We start from the raw sequence: 10,405 nt of genomic DNA, 5'->3' as shown, positions 1-10,405 counted from the left end.
TTATTATCTAGGTCGATGAAGTAAAGACATAACACTAAGAAAGGGAATATGCTAATAAGTAATAAAAGTTTACAAAGTGTAATTAAAAAATTGAAGAAATGGGAGTTTGTAGAACATGTTTTTAGGATCGGGTGGGAAAGGTGATTACCAAGGGCGAGAAAGGTGATATTTAAAGGAGGAAAAAAATAGAGAGAGTGGCAAGGAAATTTGACAAGTAATGAGATTGATATCTTATTTATACACTCGAAATTCTACTTGTGTGGACTTCTACAACAAAACTTGGCCCTTGTGAAAATGGGGTTCTTCGGCATTTCATCATCTTTCTGACCACCGAGAGTCCAACCTCTAGTGCCCAAAAAAATAAAACAAAACTTGGCCTCTTGAAAATTAGGTCCTTAGTCATTTCATCATCTTTCCAACCACCCAAAGTCAGACCTCCAGTGCCAAAGAAGAAGAAGAAGAAGATAAAACAAGCATAGTTTAGAGGAATTCCAAATGGCATGTGATCATTTTTATAAATTTTTTTCAATATTCAAAGTGAGATATTATATGAAACATTGCAAAGATGTAGGAATAAATTAGTAAACATTGACGACATATCAATTCAATGTTTCCATTTAGAGCACCAGAGTTATGGATTTGCGAACAAAAAAATAATATAGAATTTTGAATCCGAAATCACCATGAAATAGATTGGCATGATGCTACTAAAATTTCAACACTCAATCTATTTTATGTGATCTAAAGTGGGGCTTTCCCTTAAGAGTGTATATGGAAATGGCTACCATAAATTGTCACACCAACAAAACACATAACAAATGATGCAAGTTCCATTCATGCCTTTTTCTTGTTTGCAAATGAGTATAACATTTACATGTCTCAAATTTAAAACAATAGGAAAATAGGTGCAAGCTTCAACTAACATTAATTTTATCTTCATATAATTACAAAGTTTGAATGTGTAGATTAAATTACTAAACAAACATTTCTGCAAGATGCAAAACTTATGCCCTCACAAGTTGACAATCTCATAAAAAAGCTTAAAATTTTTATTGATTCATCATAGCAAACACCAACTGCCGCAACCATGAAAACTAGTATAACTAAGTCCACTTTTACTATACAATATGACACTTTATTAAAAAAGGAATGAAATTGATTTGAATGATTCTTTAAAAAACTTGTCAAAGATCACCAATATAATTTGTCTTAATTTGGACAATTTTCCAAGGGAAAAAGGATACATGATGTAGAATTATCAAGTCATGAGTTGATCGATGCCTCTTTAATACGAAAATTAAAAGTACCGATCACATATGATAATGTAACAAAGTCTTTTAGCATTCTTACATTCACCAATTTCTGTCAATTATGAAAGAAATTGGTAAATGCATTCATAGCATTACCAATTTCTTTTAATTATGAAGAAGGTATGTATTTGTGCCATGATGGGAAACTAAAAAAATAGATGCCCTAACACTTTTGCATCAAAACAATGTATTCATAGCTCAGCATCACATTTAAGTGAAATGATAAGGTGCAAGCCTATGGAATTGACTATATAGATGCCCTAACACTTTTGCATCAACAATGCATTCATAACTTTGTATCACATTAAAGTAAAATGATAAGGTGCAAGTCTATGAAAGGTAAAAAGATTGATTCGGTGAAATTAAGAATATAATCACAAATGATATGGCTCTATTGCAAGATCTATAATACTATTATGACGAAATCAAAATGGTCTCACATAATGACATTATGTCAAATGAAACACCATCTCAAGTTTTTTTAAATATGGAACTAGTTTAATCATTATTACTTTTATAAACAAATGGTATGACTTTGAAAGAGATTAAAGTTTAAAGGGAATAAGTGATATATTAATATTATAGTAATGTATGTTTTGGTATCAAGAATTCAAAGCTAAAATCATAATCTACATTTCTCTAGCATATAGGATTATGAGGTAATCCTATAGATACTCTATCCCAAGGTCAACTTCTACAATGTAGAAACAATGTGAGGATTAAATCTTGATAATATTTTCACCATATCTTTCATTTTAATATTTAAGTAAACTTTCAAAACTAAAGGCATGCTTCATGTATGTCCTTGAACTCATTTAACTACTTGATACATTAAGAAATTAAGGAATCTACCCTAGTTGGAAACTATTACGATCGTCCACATACATTGTTATGCGACACTTGCTGACATGAACCGAAACTTACCTTACTTCACGCTTGCTAGCCATTGAACTCCTACACAATTGGGAATTGGTCCATATCGATGGTTGTCTCAATCAATAATAGCATCATAGTATCTACTCATTCTCTCTATAAAAGATTAAATAGAAATAGAATGTTGTAGTAGATACCTAAGATGTTTCATGAAATATGCTCCCCAGTAATCATAGTGCACATACTAGCAACTAGAATAGAGACTTTATAGGCATGATGTAGATCCAAAGGCATAGCTTATATTAAAAGCACCATGTATGCAATTCCAAATGTTGCAAGATGTTTATGTCGTCGTGGATAGATACATTTCTATTGATTCCACACAAGAATGAGTGTGATGAGCCCCTTTATGGCCATGCACTCCTCTCTGGAAAAAATTCCATAACAACATGAAATATTATGAGGGGATGCACATTTCAATCATAAAAAACCTCAAGATTTAGGCTTGATCGCATTCAAAAATTCCCTAGTAGCCCTAGTAGCAATGCCTATGATTCGAGGATGGTATGGCCCAGTTCTACAACTTGTACTAAGGATTACAAGCTCTTTTCATATGTAGCACATATTACAACTTGGACTAAGGATACAAGGTCTTTACATACTTTGAACATATTACAACTTGGACTAAGGACAAGGTCTTTTCATACATAGCACATATTACAAAAAATAGAGCATTCAAAGAGTATATTCCAACCTAGAAGTGTAAGATAAGGGGTGGTCGAGGGGGGAATGCGGTGGAGAGAGCAAAGCAAGCACCATGTGAATTTGCGAAGAAGATGCCGAGATGCAGAGGCATGAGATTGGGGGGAGTGTTGGAGAAGTATTTGCATTTGCGAAGAAGATGCCTAGCTAGGTGGAGGAGGTATCGGAAATGGGGAGTTAATAGGAAGTACGAGAAACAGTAGGAATGAGCTTTATGAGTCGGACTCTGGGAGAGGAGCCAATGGGAAGGGAGACTATGTGTAAGGATCTCAAGGGGGGGTGCATTACAAGGAGGTAAAGACATGGAATAATTAAATAGAAAGAAGATGGGACAAGTGCACATAAAGCATACGTTATAACCTTTGAAAAGACTTTAATTTTATATAGGGTTATTGTGTCAACATGGGGGCGATGGTGTGAATGGGGCCAAAAAGGGGCTCGTACAAACTGCATGCGGGGAGGGCGTCAGCCACGTCACACTCCCTATGATGTGGACATCAGAATTTTCCTGAAGCATCGCCACGCTGGAATTATATATATAATATATAATATATAATATATAATATATATATATTTATTTAAAAATATTGCCGGCCTATTCTAGATTCGCCTTTTCCGACCTCCCAAGTATCTAGGCCATTTTTTTAATTCCTATTTTTTGAATGGGAAAAAAAGATTTTTTTAAAGATATATAAATGTCCACTCCCGCACTACCCACGTCAGCACCAGAATGGGGCCCGCGCATGACGTCATGCCTGCATGCGCAGGGTTGACGACGTGGACTGCGTGGGCCCCATCGGGCACCTTACCTACCCGCTGCCACGCGCCGCTGCCCGTAGCTTTCTGTAAATAAATTTATAGCATCTATTATATTTAAAGTCCAAGTCAAACAGGTACCCCTATGCAGATTGTGGCAGAGGCCCGCCGTCAGATGCGGATCGGACGGCCCACACGCACAGACAAGGACAGCCAATAGCGACTGGACCTTCCGAAGCAACCACAGATGATAAGCCGCCACGTCGGAAAGATGGGGGAGTACAAGCTCTGACGTGGATATTTGGTGAAAATGCCCGTACTCCTGACGAGATGTTATTGTAAAAGATTTATTTATTTGGACGGTGATTAGCAGTCAATGTCAAGAGCGGGAATTTCACTTAAATTGGAAGGGCGCTAGATTTGGCAATGACGGGGTCTTCCGGCTATATTTGGCAGCGGCCCCGTCAACCCTGCTATTAAGGGCCCCTTTCTAATGCAACTTGAAAAGTCTTTTTTGACTTGTTTGACTTCATTGACCACGTAGACTTTGAGTCAAGGCTAAATGTCATACTTGTTTTTAAGAAGAGATTTACATTACTCACACCACCCCATCTTGTGGAGGCAGCTAGACTCTAGAGTCTTGTAGAGGGACCCCACCATCCTTGGATGAGTCTTCGCCACTAGCCAAGATGGCCAACGCCCCACCCCTTTCATAGCTCAAATTGAAAAGCTAGAAAAAAAACCATCTTTCGCCTAGTTGGAATTTTCGCTCCCCTTAAACAAGGCGCGATCACATTAGGATGGTGCCCAAGTGTGACAAAGAGTCGCACATGTGGCCCTGTCGTTCACACAAGGCAAAATCCACATTAAATTCTTCTAGACAAATATAATTCACAATAAATAATAATAATTGAGTTGGTTTGGTAAAATAACTTTTATGGTGGCGAGGACTTGGGCTCAAGTCCCACCCGCTCCTGAAGTTTTTGCAACATGTGCGCCTTCTTTTGCACATTTCCAATCTCTCGAGGTAGCCTTTGTGTGAACATATGTGACATGGAAAGGCTTCCAATCAGCTTGTGCCATTGCAGCACTTGCACATGTTCATCGCCCACCAAGAGTTTGAAGGTTAATCATAGAATTGGTCGATGTGTAGAACTAGACAAGGTGGAGACCTCTCCTTATTTTGACTAATTGAGGAAAGAATTGGGAAAACATTGTCCTTTAGTGGTTTTTTTCATGGCTCGAACTGAAAAAAAAAATGAGATGGAAAAATTGCTTGCCTTGAAAATAATGGCTAAGGGTATTAACCAACAAGTTGATGAGTGGAATTGTTCGACTCAAATAAAGATCTCCCCCTCTTCTCTCAAGGAAAGAATTAGAAGAAACTGTTCTTAACTTTGAAAAAAGAACTAGCTTGAATTTTCGCTTGACTTAAAAAACTGCTAAGATTTTGAGAAATTTAGCTATAAAGCCTATTGACGTGTAGAATTTCGAAGGAGAAACTAGTCAAAAAAATATCTATCCTTTTGGCTGGTTTATTAAAAAAAAAGTTGACGATACTTTGCATTTATTTTGAGCACATTTATTACATTTTGAGCACACATCTAATATCCTTTTTCTTTCTATATGTAGGAATATTAGTTTTTTTTTATAGATATCTTACTCGAAAGCATTACATTGAAAACCTCCATTGAAAACCACTCTCACTATTGTTTGAGAGACAATAACTTAAGCTAGTGGGAGGGTAATGGGTGCCTCTACTGGGAAACAATGCTCCACTATTGTTTGAGAGAATAAGTTTACGTAGTGGGAGGGTAATGGGTGCCTATTGGGAATCAATGCTCCACCCTTGTTATCATGATTGAGCACATATCAACTAGCTCTATTTTGTAAAGGGCCCCATTTGTGTGGAGAAGCCATTTTGTGTTTGAATGGACACCCTACAAATCCCGATTTCTACACGAGGGAAGGGTCATATATGGCCATATGGTTAAAAGACATGTTAGATAGGTTTGGCCTCATGCTAGACCCTTGTTATCATGATTAAGCACGTACCAGCTAGCTCCGTTTTGTAAAGGGCCCCCTTTATGTGGAAAGCCATTTTGTGTTTGAATGGATGCCCTAGAAATTCTGATTTCTACACCGGGGAGGGGTCATATATGGCCATATGGTTAAGTGACATGTTAGATAGGTTTGGCCTCATGCCAAATCCCGATTTCTACACCGGGGAGGGGTCATATAGCCATGTGGTTAAGTGACATGTTAGACAGGTTTGGCCTCATGCCAAAGAAGCTACATGCACATACTTGCATTTAGCCTATTTGGCCTCACACCAAATAAGCTACATGTAAGTATGGGAATATTAGCTCACACTAAGGGTAGAGGGATATGGGAATACTAGCTCACACTAAGGGTACAAGGGTATCTTCCCGAGACATAGTGTCCTCGGGTTATGAGGCCGAGGTTGGTGGGGTCAAGTTCAGCCTAATGTAGAGTGATCGACTTGGGCCAACTTATCATACAACATAGAGGTGTTTCATATTCAGATCATCAACTTTGAGATTTAACTTTATTGAATCTACGATGTTGTTTCACATTGCATATATTCCCCATCTCAATGTCTTCCAGATTACCTTCAAAGCACGCTCACTAAAGTATATGAAAGTGAAGTAGATGCCATTAGTGGTAATTTTGGTTTTTGTAATAGTGATTTAATTTATTCTCCATAATTATATCTTATCGAGCCTCGTTCTCTGTGTGAAGATCATATTGTTTGTGTTAACACACAAGTTCTTACATGGTATCAAAGCTTGGACTATAGACAAGAATCTCTAGGCAAGTTGTTGGATTCGAAGAAATGGCTTAACCACAGTTAACATAGCCTCAAGGCTCAACAACCACCATTTGGCAACAAAGGAAATGTGGATGAAAACATTGAAAGTTTAAAATGATTCTGAAGGAAATCTTATCTTTGTAAGATGCCTACTAAGATTGATAGGATACATGGTAGCAATGTCAAAAATGTGGATGAAATGTTGGGATCAAGGTATTGCTTGTGTGTGTGTGTGTGTGTGTGTGTGTGTGAACCACCTCCTAAAGAGTGGTAGTGTGTGTTGGTGTGAGTGTGTAAGTGTCTTGCTTATATGTGAACCCACTCTTAGAGGGGTAAGAATAATATCTAGATATTATATGTGTGCATGACATAAGGGGTGATAAAGGGGCATCTTCATTGAAGAAATCAATTAATAGTCATATCATTGAGTCATGTACTTTCACTCTCTCCATGGCTGCCTTCATCTTCAAGCCACCATAGCTCACCCCTAATTCAACATGGTATCAGAGCAGAGATGCATATTGCCTCCATAAGCTGGAATGATTATCGCTTCTCCCACCCCCCTTGTGAGTGCACATGTGTTGTGCTACATGTGAGCCACCGTAGCATCTTCTCCCAACCCAAGCAACTCTACCTAGTCAGCCTTTGCTACCTGCCTTGCTATTGTACAAGACTGCATCAAGCTCATCGCCACACTTCTCTTTGCCGCCCACCTGGCCTGCTGACTTCAACGACATTGATCATGGTCCGCATGTTGTTGCTGACCAGCAGCACAATGTGAAATCTTAGAAGAGTAAGAGAATCTGTGTACTCTGAGTATGTCATTAAACACACAGAAGACCTTGGATGCAGTGCCCACGCGTTATAGTTGATTGAAGGTAGGAGGGTCCAAAAGAAGAGGATATTGCTATAGCACCCGAGAGAAGTCGACACAATCAATAGAGAAAGTAAAAACCAATTTGGAGCTTTTTTAAAATTTATGTAAATCCTACTTAATCCCCCATCATTCTTCAAACTTTAGGACATGTATATCAAGGCATTCAAGAGTTACTATAGCCATATAGCAGCCTAATTTCTAATTTTAGAAAACCCTAATTTTTTACGGCATGAAGTGGAAGTCCTTCTGAACTTTCACATGTTCATAGACAAGTTCAATGGCCAAGGTTTCCACACTTGGCAAATGAAGATAAAGTTTCACAACTAGCATGTGAAACTAGAGCCATGCATTTATCCTTGACACAGGAAAACTGGCATGAGAAACCATGAGCCTAGATTTATCCTTGACACAGTATGAGGCAATCCCTTGAAGTTTCCACACTTGGCAAATGAAGATAAAGTTTCACAACTAGCATGTGAAACTAGAGCCATGTATTTATCCTTGACACAGGAAAACTGGCATGAGAAACCATGAGCCTAGATTTATCCTTGACACAGTATGAGGCAATCCCTTGAGGGAGGGTTTGTTCGGATCAAGGTATTGCTTGTGTGTGTGTGAACCATCCCCTACAGAGTAGTGGTAGTGTGTAAGTGCCTTGTTTGTGTGTGAACCCACTCTTAGAGGGGTAAGAATAAAATCTAGATATTATATGTGTGCTTGACATAAGCAGTGATATCATTGGGGTAACCTTTGTAACCTATAAAGGTGCATATACTTCATTGAAGAAATCTAGATATTATATGTGTGCCTGACATAAGCAGTGATATCATTGGGGTAACCTTTGTAACCTATAAAGGTGCATATACTTCATTGAAGAAATCAATCATCAATAGTCACATCATTGAGTACTTCACTCTCTCCCTAACGTTGTCTTCTCTCTCTAAACTCTCTCTATCTTTGTATGCTCCATAACCATGGCTGCCTTCACCATCAAGCCACCAAAGCTCACCATATCTCACCTCTAATTCAACAGGAAACAACAACACTCTTTAAAAGTTCAAAATGAAGGAAATCTTTTCTTTGTAAGATGGTTGCTATGGTTGATAGGATGTTGATGTTAATGTGAGATCCAACACAAAAAATTCCATCAAACCTCGGAGAGGGGATGCAAACACTCTGTGTTTTATCATCATCATGAGCATCAGTGATTATGATATAACACTAATTCAACATGTTGCTATGGTTGCAGAAGCCTAGGTGGTTCTAAGCAATCAATATGAGACCACTAATGAGATAAGGATTCATAACCTTGAGAATCAACTTACCTCAAAAAATCTTTTTGATGGAGAAGCAGCGGAGTAATTCATTATGAGGATCAAGAACATGTGGGATCAAATGTCGACTATTAGGATCATGATGATGATGCTCATGAGAAAACCCAAGGTCTCGCATAAGGCATAACTATCCTATCCCAAAGGTATGATAGTCTTCTCACTTCATTGAATACATACATTAGGGATCCTCCTCTTACTTCTGAGGAGTTCATCAATGCCATGGTTTTGGAGAAGGAGATACACCAAAACACAAGAGTGGGGGGATACCACATTCTCCACCAATATAAGGAAAGGCAAGGATAAAGAGTCAAGTGACAAGCATAAGAGACTTTAAAGCCCACCACCAAGGACTATTGCAAGAATGATAAAGTTAATTTGAAGCTCTTTGTGGCTCTATAGTCTTTGAGTGAGTAAGTTGATTTCCCTATGCATAGAAAACCATTTGCAATATCCCTATGGAGAAGAGAGGTTATGGGAGCTAGTGGAGAATATCCCTTACTGAGAAAAATTTCAAGGGGAAGGGAAGAGGTTTTGGGGACTGGTAGAGAATATCCCCCTCAACCAATTATTTCTTTTGTAAAACCATTCACAAATTCTTTATTTTGCAAAGCCCAATCAGTGGAACTTTTTCCTTAAAACATCATTGAGGTTTCTATCTTACGTAGTGTGGCATCCTCATGATGCTATTCTTGTGTATCAAGAGCACACACATGCACACATATAGAGCACACACACACACATGCACACACATAGAGTACACAAGGAAAGCAATACGGGGGACTCACCTCCCACCAACCGTAGGAGGCCTACTACCCTCGAGTCACTCGATTGTGAGAGTAGTAGACACATGCACCACCTTAGCATGAGGCCTTTATATTAAGAGACCACCTCACAACAATCAAGCCACCACCACGTGCATCTCATACCACACATGGTACCAATCTACAACGCTCGGCAATCCTAGACCCACCTCAAGGTTAGTCTAGATCTAGACCCACACAAGGTGTGCTCAATAATAAGTTATGGGCCCTCATCATGCTTATATAAGACTTTGACGCTATTTTTATCCATATGCTAGATATGCTTAATAGTTTAGCCCTCTTAATAGCAGCCATAGGCTTATGTGTAATATTCCCTTGGCCCATTGACATCAACCTTTGCCCATGTTAGGAATTTATGCCAAGGATGTAACATACTTCATCCCTTAAGATCTTACTGACAACTTACCTACAAAGAAGTGAAGTTGATTAGGTAGATCCTCATGGATTTAAACATACTTCCCCCAATAAGATCTTGCATGCAAAGAAATTAAGTCGATTGGGTAGATCCTCATATCTAGTCTCAAGCTTTTGCTGTCTTATACGTGAATGCTTCTAAGGGGAGTGCTACACATTTCTACAATTTACAAGATAAGTCCTTTGTGTATCATTGGAACCTATGCACTTGCCCATCAAATATACAAACCTAGTTCAAGTGTAGTAAATACCTTCAAGTAATCAAGTAATGCTTTACAATCTCTCCAATAAGCTTATCTCTTCAACACGAGCTGATCACAAAGTATGTGTGAGGGTCTTAGTATGAGTTGTCCTACATTGAGAGCACATACATGCACAAGAGCCTAATCATAGAGTATGTGCAAGGATCTTAGTATGGATTGTCC

The 10,405-nt window shown here is 38.5% G+C and overlaps 1 long non-coding RNA gene across 1 annotated transcript; it reads left to right on the top strand.

Moving 5' to 3' along the window:
- Positions 1-7,848: 7,848 nt before the first annotated feature.
- On the top strand, positions 7,849-8,324 carry LOC147614787 (uncharacterized). The gene is made up of 2 exons (XR_015262883.1): positions 7,849-8,176; positions 8,268-8,324. It is a non-coding gene; the product is annotated as an uncharacterized LOC147614787 (long non-coding RNA).
- The last annotated feature ends 2,081 nt before the right edge of the window (positions 8,325-10,405 follow it).

Source organism: Cibotium barometz, chromosome 41, assembly GCF_041138505.1.
Source record: "Cibotium barometz isolate CiBa-2024 chromosome 41, ASM4113850v1, whole genome shotgun sequence".
Taxonomy (NCBI): domain Eukaryota; kingdom Viridiplantae; phylum Streptophyta; class Polypodiopsida; order Cyatheales; family Cibotiaceae; genus Cibotium; species Cibotium barometz.
The sequence above is the reverse complement of the archived record's forward strand: the minus strand, read 5'-3'. Positions and strand labels throughout refer to the sequence as shown.